A 13111-nucleotide genomic window follows, 5' to 3' on the forward strand; every position below is an offset into this window, starting at 1 on the left:
GCGTTTATCAAAATAGGAAATCCAGACTTTTAATCCCTTACACACAATTAGTGCTCTTGAAATACGAAATGGAGGCGGGTCCGGATTAAATTCCCTCCGGGTCCGGACTTTGAGAAGTACTGATATAGAGCATTCAAAATAAGTACCTTAAAAGGTTTCATTTTTGTCAAGATGCTGCCTTAGAAGTCAGTTGCCTACAGTGTGTAGACAGGAAGGCATCTCTACGTTTTGGAACAGAGCTTAAACGTGGCCCCATAAACAACCAGTGATGCACTCTATCAAGAGAAGAAAATTCGTCTGGAGGTAGTTTTGACCACCTGCGGCGCTACCATTGGGCCCGGGTGGGCCTGGGCCCACCCATTTTAGGTCCGGGCCCGCCCATTTTGACCCAGGCCTATAGTGAGTAGTGAGTGATTTTCATTCTAGCAGTTCATCCAATAAGCAGCCCGAGGAAAGCTTTGAGTGAAAGTTTCTCAACCAATCAGCGGATTCTACCCCATGTGTGGGTTAAGGGGGTCGCACACCGGACGAGAAGTGCACTTTAAAACACTTTAGTGTACACACACCGGCGGCGCCAAATTCGTCGTCTGTCTGCGGCGCCCAGCAACGGCTCAGGACCTTGTTCAAAATCCTGCTGCGCCACGGAGCGCCATTTGTTTTATATTAAATTTAAATGTATTTGTCTCAAATCGTCGTTAATGTATATACTGACTTCACCCTGTGCTGTAATATGCATTTAGTTTTATATTCATTTACAGAAATCAGCTGCTTGAATGAAAATTGCTGATGTTATCGGATTTTCAGCTGATATTCTCAATTCATTCAGTTAATGGACGCTCTGAGGTAAAGTGTGTCCAGACTGCAAAGTCAGCAACGATTGTATTTAATTGTACAGTACAATCATAACATAGTACAGACATTATCTAAATTCCATAATGTCCTTAAACATCACAGTATTGCTGGCCATAAACTGAGAAAGTGCGCATCCAGTGTGCGATACCTCGAGTTGTCCTAGACGCGACGCGGCACAGCGCTGCGCTTCTTGTCCAGTTGGTGACCCCCCAGGCTAACGTTACTGCACTGAGCTGAGGACAGCGACACAAGAGCCACACAGGTAGGCTACTGAGTCGCTGTCCTCAGTGCCACAGAAAAGCGCTGAAACGGAGATGAAGGGGAACACGTTTTTTTTTTTTTTGCTTATTTTAACTAGCCCATCCAGTTTTCTGGAGGCCCACCTACAATCAAATCCATGGCGCCGCTAGAGGTTTTGACTTATAGGAGTTTGTTGCCCTGGCAACATGGGTTTAATTGGGACATTTGGCAGATATTTTTCATCATCTCTGTTTCGTCTGTGTTTACAGTCACAAATGTTTCAACACCAAATATGCTTCAAAGTAGGACTAAATTATCCCGCAGGCTTTAGCTCAAAATACTGAAGTCCAAAATTATGACTTGGTTCAACAATTCCTGATTCCTCCCTCATTCTCATAAGTTTCCTCCAGCCTCAACAAACACAAAAGAATACAAACAGCTACGGCTTATTTCAAAATGCTATTGAACTCTTCACACAGGCAGCTTGTGTCATGTAGTCTTTAGACCACCTCCTAATGATGATTTTGTTTTGAGGTTAGCCCATGCCTCAGTTTTCATATTCACCTTCTTATTAGCTCGCTGATAAAAGATAATTACGTGTCTTAATAAAAATATAATTGCAATGCTTAGTAATCAGTTGAGTTACAGATAGCAGAACAAGTTGTGAATGGAAGAACTTATTATTTGTGTTAATATACAAATAATATGAATTCACATGTAAATAAATATAATTATTAATTGTATTTGAATAAATAAAAATCTAATTTGAATGAGTTTTCAAAGTCGATCATGATTGACTGATGTCGAGACATTTGTAGAAAAACTGTTTATTTGTTTGTTTGTTTGTTTGTTTGTTTGTTTGTTTGTTTGTTTGGAATTGCTCTTTTTTATTTATTCATATTTCACCAATAGGTGAACTGGGTAAAAACAAAACAAAAACAAAACAGTATTCCTATAAAATGCTGATGAATTCTTATCACAATATTTTTTGAACAACATGAAAATCTTGTTTATAAAAACAATAAATACATGTTTTATGTTTTTTTCACAAAAATATGCACTCACCAATCAGTTTATAAGATACACCTGTTCAACTGCTCGTTAACTTGAATATCTAATCAGCCAATCACATGTCAGCAACTCAATGCATTTAGGCATTCAGAGGATCATTATCTGAAGTTCAAACTGAGCATCAGAATGGGGAAAAAAAGCTGATTCAAGTGACTTTAAATGTGTCTTTTTTGTTGATGCCAGACTGGCTGGTCTGAATATTTTAAAAGCTGCTGATCTACTGTGATTTTCACGGACAGACATCTCTAGGGTTTACACCAGATGGACAGAAAAGAAAAAAAATATTCAGAGATTGGTCATAAAAGAAAGAAAAATTCCAGTGAGCGGCAGTTCTGTAGGCGAAAATGCCTTGCCAGAGGTCAGAGGAGAATGACCAGACTGATTCAAGCTGATAAAAAGGTAACAGTAACACAAATAACCACTCGTTACAATCAGAGTTCTGCAGAAGAGCATCTCTGAACGCACAACACGTTGAAGATTGAAGCAGATGAGCTACAGCAGCAGAAGAACACACCGGTGCCACTCCTGTCAGCTGAGAACAGCAAACTGAGACTACAATTCACACGGGCTCACCAAAATTGGGCAATATAAGATTTAATAAATGTTGCCTGGTCTGATGAGTCTCGATTTCTGCTGCAACATTGAGATAGTAGAGTCAGAATTTGCCTTAAACAACATGAAAGTATGGATCTGTCCTGCCTTGTATGAACCGTTCAGGCTGGTGGTGGTGCACTGTGGGATATATTTTCTTGAAACACTTTGGGCCCCTTAGTACCAAATGAGTATTATTGCTGACCATTGTCCATCCCTTTATGACCACAGTGTATCAATCGTATGATGGCTACTTCCAGCAGGATAACGCACTGTCACAAAGTTCAAATCATCTCAAACTGGTTTCTTCAACATGACAATGAGTTCACTTTACTCAATTGCCCTTGGTCACCAGATCTCAATCCAATAGAGCACCTTTAGGATGTGCTGGAACGGGAGATTCACATCATTGATGTGTAGCCAACAAATCTGCAGCAAATCTGATGCTGTCATGATAATATGGAACACAATCTTTTGAGGAATGTTTCCAGCACCTTGTTAAACTATGCCACGGAAAATTAAGGCAGTTCTGAAGGCAAAAGTGGGTCAACACGGTACTAGCAAGGTGTATTTAATAAAGTGGCTGGTTAGTGTATATATGAAGATAATTATAGAATTATATCTATGCAAAATTGGTTGCACGTGTGAGTAGTGGAATTTATATAAAAAGGTAATGTGGTGTCTTATGTTATGCTCTGAACACTATAATGATTTGAAGGGTGGGGGGGATGTGTGTCTGTGTAGGATAACAGGAGGTTAAAGTCTGTTATTCTCATATCAGCAAGCTTTCAGGCTTTTCTAATACTTCACTAGCCATCGGTTCACAAACATTCCTAAACAACAGAGTCAGGCTGCAACGTACGATGGATTGCATTTATAATCTGCTGGGGTCTTCACCTCAGTGGTAAAGAGGCGCTCTGGCTCGTCATCTAACACTAGAAGGTCTGTGTGATTCTCATCCAGGACTCCCATAGTTCTGAGTTAGCGTCCAGATAGAAGCAGGAGCAATTAAATCTAATTTATGATTCCCAGCGTTCTTCACGTCATAGATGTATGTGTGTTGTTAATGCGCTGATGAGTCTACATTTCCATTTCTCATTTCTCATTCCTCACTCCAAAACCTCAGTCACCCCTTTAATGCACATTTGATTTTTTTCCCTTGTCATAATAATGCATCATTACTTTAGATCATTGGATTGATACATTAACGATTAGGTTGTTAATTATTTATATTAGAACTAGGCAGTGTGATGATCTAAATTTAATGTTACAGTATGAGTAATTCTATGTCGTAATATAGTAATGTTGTGTATTACAATATAGTTGCTATAGTTGCAATATAATATGCAGGAAATATTTGTATAATTAATAACCATTAAATGATCATTGGTAAATTTCTGCTGCTACACAGAATATACTATCTCACCAACCAGCCGTGTTTCATATAATTTCTTAGTTATTAATGAATTCGGGTGCAGATTGTTTTTTTTTAAAAGCACTTCCACTTCCGTTATTTGAGCTGTAAAGTTGTTTAAATTGTCATTGTAACGTTGGAATTTCTTAATTGGCTGATGATATTCTGGTTATGCAATGACATTCTGAGGGTGGATTTATTTCCTAGTATGCTCTAGTATCATACAGAGTTTACCAGCTTGACTTGGTTTTGATAGAAGTTGAAATATTGGATATAACTAATCTTATCACTCTTATCACACAGGCCTGTTTTTACACAGCTCTGCACCCATATTAGCAGGTGGCATAATTCACTGCACATGTAACATTGAAAGTATAGCCTTTGAATTCACTATAAACCTATTTATCACAGTCTTTTGCAATTTTGACTTTTATGAAGCAAAATAAAATAATGGATTGAACTACTCACTAGTAGTTTGATGGGGGAAAAGTGATGAGTTTGATTCATGTTCCACATAGTGACAGAAAATATTCAGCTAATCCTACTGAATCCAGTCGACATATGAAGTTTAATCGTTGCACTTTGGTGTTTGGGCTCAGTGTAAATTAATTATCAGTTAACCCATTCCTGATGACCATTTTATATTATTATTTTTTTATTTTTTACATTATACTATTTCATGTCAATTTTTAGGGAAATAGTCAATATAGTAACCTAGATCTCACATAATTTTCTGCAAAGAACAGCATATTTTGTAATATTTAAATAATTGTAAAATGCATAGACAGAGTGTTTTCTTGAAGTGCTTTTTTCTAGTTTTGGTCATATGCAGTCTTATTTTATGTTTGTCATCTAAATGGCTGAACATCTTGTAGATATTTGTTTCGGGTAATTCAGGGTTTGTTATTCAAGACTTAAACTTCACAAGCATATTTACTAGAACACATTGTGCTTGTAAACTGGTAACACTTGTATTAAGTTTTATGGGTAGTCATAGATTATTCATGTTTGAAGCTTTTATTGCCATGAAAGCTTATAATTATAAAATGTATCAAATGCCTAGCTTGCATTCTCAGTTTTGATTTAGCATCTTCAATAGCATTTTAAGTGTTTAGTTGCATGACAAAGCCTTCAAATTGCTCGAGTCTCTCCGCAGTTTGTGCAGCAGTACATTGACCAACAGTCCAGTCCTTGTTTATTTTATGAGATTTTAATAAATTATGAAGGAGGGGTGCATTAATGTATCGACATGTTCGTCTAATGCTAGCTCAAAAGGGGAGCGCAGGCACTTGTCAATAAAACACTACGCCTTTGAGTGGACATTACTGAACACTTTTTCATAATTCAGTTTGAGCATCAGGCCCACGAACAGCCCTAACCAGATTTGAATGGTCTTTAGTGAGCTCTTGCATGTCACACACATGGGTGGAGAATCAATGATAATGCATGCTTTTATAATGAAGATGGCAGGAAGGTCAGGTCAGGAAACAGCAAGTCTCTGTGGAGGCCTGCTCTCTAATAGTCGACTAAACGTTAGTCGAAAAGAAGAGACTTAGTTGACAACTTTAATTAGTCAGTTGGTTGCAGAAAAAATAAACTCCACAGGAAGTGGTGCAGTCACGCAGTCCGTATTGGACAGATTGTCGAATATCTATCTATCTATCCATCTATCCATCTATCCATCTATCTATCTATCTATCTATCTCTATCTATCTGTATCTATCTATCTACAGTAAATCTATCTATTTATCTACAGTGTTTCTATCAATCTATCTATCGTGTATATCATCTACAGTGTGTATATCTATACACGATAGATACACGATAGATAGATAGTTGTGTATCTATCTATATTGTATCTATCTACAGTGTGTCTATCTATCTACAGTGTGTTTATCTATCTATCTACTATCTTCTATCTATCTATCGTGCATCTATCTATGTATCGTGCATCTATCTATCTATTGTGCATCTATCTATCTAGTCATTAAGTACACTGTCTTGTACCCTTTGTCGTTTTATCTGACTTTTTGCTTGAAATCAAAGTTTGTAGTGTTGCTACTCACCTCGTAGCTGTTTGGCTTGGTTCATGGCTTATAACTCTTTAACAAACTTTTTTTACATTTCTTATGGGAAAAATGAATGGAAAATTTAGTCCCGGAACCAACACCGCTGACAGGGGTGTGAAGACGATCTGCATCGAAAACACTTGGTTATTAATTCATTATTATTATGTTCAGACAGTCTCCTTTCTTACTTTTTTCAGACACATTCATAATCATTACTTTTGCCTGCAAGCAATGTGTGTGCTTGAGTGCTTCATTTATATTTTAAAGGCTCATTTTTATGCTTTATTATTAATGTTGAACTAAGTTAGAAATCGTACATTTAATATTCTTCCTCAGCTCAAACCATTTTCAAATGACAGTATATATTTAAGTAATTAAATTGATATCATAAACGTTTGAGAGTCAACTAATGGCTGAATGAAGGGCTGAAACTTTGTTTTACTAGCCCTCTTTACGATGATTTGCTTGTGTTCTCTAGTTGTAGGTCACTTTGGATAAAAGCATCTGCTAAATGAATAAATGTAATTGTAAAATTAATGACTACTAGTCGACTAGGAAAATCTTTAGTCTGCAGCCCTGTGACATGTGTTAGCCATCATTTCATTGTTTTATAGTGTAAACTCCACGGTCAGTGACTGCAGCTTTGAGGGGATGTTGATTGTAGATAAGTCTGTATTCCAGCTTGATTGGGCTCGTTTTGCAGCGAGGTGTGGAGGAGTTCAAATGCGAGCACGGAAAAAAGAAAGCCTTTAGATATGGACGAAAGATTTGTCCTTAAACCACATGACAGGTTAAAAGCGTCGTGTGACCTGGCTCTCGGCTGACTGAACCCCCTAAAGACAAAACTCAAACCAGACACAGTCAAAAACAGGCCCACTCGACTTACCACATCACACGCACATGCTTAACACTACCATACCGCCCCAAAACAAAGCCAAGGAAGAAGAGCCAATAAAAAAAAATAGAGTGTAGACAGTGACAAATCATTTTTTTACTGATGTTTCCCTTTATGTGCTGAAACTCCACAGAAACAGGAAATGAAGAACTCAAGTGTGATAGATGTCACTGTTCCCCTCTCTTCACCAGGGTTATACACTGTAAACCTGAATAAGTTGGATAAAAACAAAAACAAAACAAATCGAGGTAACCAGTTTTTAAGTTAAGAAATTCAAGCAGAACTGGCAGATTTTAATTTTAATTACTCATAACTTGAAATATTTAAGTAAGCTAATTCATACATTTAACTTAAAGTTATCATGTAATCTTAACTTAAATATTTTTGGTAGTGAAAAGTTGTCTAGCTTTATTTGGCTAATTCAGTAAATGTTAACTTGCTAATTGGTAACACAATGCTGTATTTGTATTAGCATTACCATATCATAGCAATTTCTGAATGAGTACGGAAATATAGAACATTTAACATCTGTTCTCAAACCAAGTTCATACTCCACTCGTCACCATGATGCTAACAACCACCCCCCCTCCTCCCAAAAAAATCGAACATGACAGAAACTCTTCTAAATTAGCATAGCAAAACATTAAACGCTACTAAATATCCCATTAACCTTGCACACACACACAAAAAGATGATATAAAACTTTAGCATTTACTCTCCCTTTTGAGTGTCATGGAAAGACATGCTGGGAAATAGAAATCTGAGTTGAATTTTTATATGAATTCATTCTGAAAATGTTATGCAGTTATAAGAAGTTACATTCTTTATATTTCGTTATATTCTTTCTATTTCGTTATATTCTTTATATTTACTTATATACTTTATATTTCATTATATTCTTTATATTTTGTTATATTCTTTCTATTTCGTTATATTCTTTATATTTCGTTATATTCTTTATATTTCATTATATTCTTTATATTTTGTTATTTTCTTTATATGTCGTTATATTCTTTATATTTTAATTATGCTTCCCTAAATTCAGATTTGAATTACAATTAGTTGTTAACTGATAGATTTTTTTTGAAGGCTAATCCGGAGCAGGGACCATCATACACATTTACAAAGTACATGTGTTTTTATTCAGGATGTACACTAGAAGATCTAACAACTGGATTCGCCAAATTGTGTGAGGTTTGTGGCATTGAATATTTAGATATTCAAAAACGTATTCAAAAACGTGTTAAAAAATGCATATTTGCTGAATGCCGATATGAAAAAGTATTATAACATTTGCCTTACAGTTGTTAAGACAGAACTGTTAAACAAAGACAGTAAACCAATGAAGATGGAGAATGGGAGCTCCTGTGCATCTGTGCTTCTCTGTGATGTCAAAATAAAAGTCCCGCTTCCAACTCTTATCGGCCAAACAGAAATGCTAAATAAACCATTCCAAATATTAGCCGATATATTCTGCAACCGAGCCCATGCGAAAACAAGGATAAATATCTGAAGGGCATTAAATGTGCTCTAAGCGATGTCACCCGTTTTTAGGCCAAAAAATGTTTTGTCACATACAGCAAACATCTCCTCACTATCCGCTAGCTGCCTGTCCCCTGAACACACTGTAAAAAAACGCAGTCTCTGCAGACACCCCAGTCTCCACAAACGGCAACAAAAACAAACTGGGCTAACCCGCACCACGAAACATAACAAACTGTTCCAACCAATAACCGATAAGAAGGATTTGGGGGTGGGGTTTGGGGGGTTAGTGCGCGGATGAGGAGGGAGGGAGGGTCTAGCTAGCCTCCGCGTTTTGTTTGACAATACTTTAAACGTCTACAAGAAGTGACGTCACCCGACATCGCTTAGAGCACCTTTAAATGTAGTCACGCAATACTGATGTTTTTAACATTAACAATTTAAGAACAAAGTATAATTTGCACGATTTGAATGATATGATAAGCGATCGTTAGATTTAATCAGCATGATTTACTGCAATGCTTTTTTTTCCCTTAGTTGTGTAAGGCCGTCTAACTCGATCCAATGGCGGTATTCGAATTAGCGGTGAAGGTCTTTGCGTGTTACTGTCTTTTCTCGCGGCAAAATATTTTTGGTTAAATGCAATAGATTTTCTCATTCTCTATTTTCTCGTTATTTCATCTGACTCCATAAATGAAAAGGCTTTAATGATATCTGTGCATCATTAAATGTGAGCGAATGTTTTACTATTCTTTTAAACTCTTGAATGCAAATAATGTCAAAGTCAATTAGAATAATCCAATGGCACAATTTAATATGTCAGGTAAATGTATCATTATAATTTCATAATCAATTCAAGGATAATCAATGCAAAACATCAAATGCTCTAGAACAAAGAGGAAAAAGTTTACCCGACAAGAAATGCGTGAGGCTGAGAGTCTCGCAACTCTCAGCCTCACGGGCCGATCTCAGATATAGAAAAGGCCCTGAGCTCTCGCTGCGTTGCATTATATACCCAGACCTCATTTCAAATCTAAACATCATTCGCAGTGGAAATTTACCTGTAAGTCACCATTTGCTAGCAGTGGAAAATTAGCATTCAGTCAAATGGTCGAAGGTGTTAACTCAAAGACACACCCTCCAGTGTGGAAGATATTTCTAAACTTCCTAAAAACTTTATTATCTTTTGGGTTTACTTCTTTGGGAATGAGACATTTGTACCAGTCGTACCGAGACATTTCAAATAATACCAAATATGTATAAAACTAGATGATAATCATTCACATTAAACCATTTAGATTCTTTTGTGAGTTTGGGAGATCTCTGCCAGGATGAAGAATGGGGGAGAGAAATGTAGATTAGGATGAGGGAGGTGAGATCTTCGTCTCAATAGTGCATGAGGGGGAGGTCAAATGTTAATTTCCTTTGTTTTCTCAGAGAGTGCCCCTCTCTTAAAGTCCTTCAAGTTTTTCCAGTCGTACAGTTGTTCAGAACAAAAGTGGATGATGCTACTTACTTGTTCAGATGACATTTTCTGGTGAAAATTCTTATGTTGGTCATACTTCCAAAAAGTAGAATCTGTGATTCCGAATGCAATATCCACACCGGGGCGGTGACTGACAACCGCACGTTCTCCCTAAAAACATTGGATTCGTCCACGCTGTGCCGTGCCGAGGCACAACCCACGTAAAGTTGATAATTCCCCAAATAACTGCAATTGCAGATTTCGAACAGAGATGGCGACAAAGAGGAAAACTATGGACTGCAGCTTTAAATTCTCTGTTTTGGTCAACCCTGATTGGCAGTGTTTACTTTGCAAATATTACTGTGACAATGGTCTACTCTAAACCTTCCCTTTATCTCTCTCTACTTTGCTTACTGGAACTTTGCTGCAGTATTAGTCTTAAATGTTGATTTCATTTCAGCCATTGAGTACTTCTCTAGTTAAATGGTTTCGTATTTAATGTAATTGTAACTCCGGATGACTATAGTATGCGTTACCTGTGTCTCAGAGAAGATATGCTCTAAGTTTGTGTTGTATTTCACAGATAGACCAAGTCAGAGTCTCATTTTAAGAAGCATCCTGTCACCTCTCTCATCAGGAATACAAGCACAATGATTCTCATTTATATAAAATGACGTTATTCATTCCTGTGGCCTTTCCCCCTGGTCTAGTTCATAATGGCACACACATGCAGCAGACCTTGTCTAGTGAACCATCATTTCCCACTTCAAAGCCACCCGCCTGCCTTTGTTCCTTCTCAAACAGGAAATCCAATTATTAAATCCTCATAAAATATGTGAAAGTGCCCCCCCCCCCCACACACACACACACAAACCTTAAACGATTTCAATGTTATTAATGATCAAGTGTAGTAACCTAAAGAGCAGAATTGAATTTCTGTAATGGAGATGAAGTCATTAATTATGGAGCGATCTCACTCTCGCTGACTCTCACATTTATTTTTTGCTTTCTTGAGAAGCTCTTTGTGATATTTGATATTTGAATGGGATTTAACAGATGCCTGTGGTTGTTTTATCATTTATCATTTCATTCCATTCCTTTGTATGAAGAGTTTGATTTGGCACGACATGTTTGGCTAAGATCTTTTTGGTTTGGAAATATTTTCAAATTTCTGCTTATTTCTTTCTTTCTTTTGTGTGTGTGGTTTAATGTTTCCTGGATTCCAGTTGGATAAAAATATTTATTTCATTATGTCCTGTTGTGTCGCATACTATACTACATTTAAAATTATTTTAGAATTTATTTTCAAGCAGTTTTTCAGACATTAATAATATTTAGTTTTATTTTATTTTGTTATTAGTAAAGGAACCAAAAAGGTGCGAAAAACAGTAGCCAGTCACAGGTCCTAAGATAAATAGTTTTCTTTAATAATGATTTGTATGTAATATTTTATATTGATAAAACAGAAATCACCCTTGGATTACTTTTGCATCAACTATTGTCATTTATATTTTTTAGAGCTATTCCTTACACACGTGTTGTCTCTCCTGCTTGAAAAAGACTATCTAAAATTGTACTTATTATTTTATATGGAAATACGAAGATTCACAAATGTTCCTGCTCGGCATCTGAATGATCCATGTGTCGTTTTGTTTAATGCTTCATTCAGTGCAGTCTGTTATGATTGATGGGATGCTAGTTTTAATAATCAGCCATGTATTCACAATTTGTCAGTTAGGACCTTGAGTGTGGGTTAGATCTTTATAAGCCTGACCTGAGTCTCAATAAACTTTGAAACTCAACCAGAACTGTTCAAATATTGTACAAATATTTCTTAAAAAGGATAGGTCTGTTTCTAGTAGTTTTGGGGAATGGAGATCGCTGAACTGCAGGTTACTTGTTAGCCTGTGTTTTCAGATAATCCGCGCTCCTTTTCCAGATTGCAAAGATTAAGTAAAACACTGGCTAGAAAATGTGTTGTTTTAACATAAAAGCTCTGATTGGGGGATTTAAATTCTTGAAATCTGGCAAGTGTAACAAGTGACTTGTTAAAAACAGTCTGTTATGTTTTTTTTCCTTGATTTTCATCACAGTTATAGTTTAATGACGTCAGTGCCGTTTCGTCATTGTCTCGTCTTAGTCATGGAAAAAAAAGGTCGTCAACGAACATTTTTCGTCATAGATTTTGTTAACGAAATTAACACTAGACCCTATCTCTATGATATCCTGGCCTCTATATATGGTTCAGGTCCATCCTTCCATGCAGTTCAGGTTTTGACTGTTTTATCATCTGCTTGGTGAAAATGTCTTGCCACTTAAAAAAGTATTTTCACAAACATGATTTGAGGTATCATTGTTCATACTTAATTTTTGTGGTTTGTTAGAATCCCAAACCCTACAAATGAGAAATAATAATACTAATGATTGCCTTTTGTATTTTTTTTTTTGTTGCTACTTTTTTATTTTAAATTACTGCTGTGCATTACTATGATTTTACTAGAATAACGGGGTTAGCAACATCTCTTTACTATGGTAAAATCACTGTAATGCACTGCTTATTGCTTTAATATGTACCAGAACAGTGGAAGAAGCAAAGTATTGGGAATAAAAGTGAACAACTAATGAACAACCTTAAAACAGTCCCATGGTCCACGGCACTTTGAAATTCACCCACCACAGGGATGGACTCTTCAGCAAAGAACCAATTCACATGTGAGATCAGAAGAGTAAGCAGATGTTTATTACAGGCCTGCGGTATGGGAATGATTGTCAGTGCAGCCCTCCAAACAGTTGCGTTGTTTGATGTGTGTACAGCGAGAGGGTTGCCTGGGTTTTTGGATCGCGAGTAGGCCACAATGTGAACCACCCGCCTCGCTCTCTGGTTTGGTTCTGGTCACGTCAGTTTGCTACACAGATGAGATTAATAATGCTGATTCATGGTGGTGAGCTTTGCAAAAACGTTTGTTTTACGGTATGGCTCGTGTGCGCACATGTTTACTCGTGTCTGGACAACAGAGCTCTGAGTAACAGGG

The 13111-nt window shown here is 36.8% G+C and overlaps 1 protein-coding gene across 3 annotated transcripts in view; it reads left to right on the forward strand.

Annotated features, from left to right (window-relative positions):
• Positions 1-13111, forward strand: part of efl1 (elongation factor like GTPase 1) — a 117467-nt gene that overhangs the window by 31737 nt on the left and 72619 nt on the right. The window lies entirely within an intron of this gene.

This window comes from Siphateles boraxobius, unplaced genomic scaffold (assembly GCF_051911475.1).
Source record: "Siphateles boraxobius isolate OS27281-9 unplaced genomic scaffold, OSU_SipBor_1 130, whole genome shotgun sequence".
In the NCBI taxonomy this organism is placed as follows: domain Eukaryota; kingdom Metazoa; phylum Chordata; class Actinopteri; order Cypriniformes; family Leuciscidae; genus Siphateles; species Siphateles boraxobius.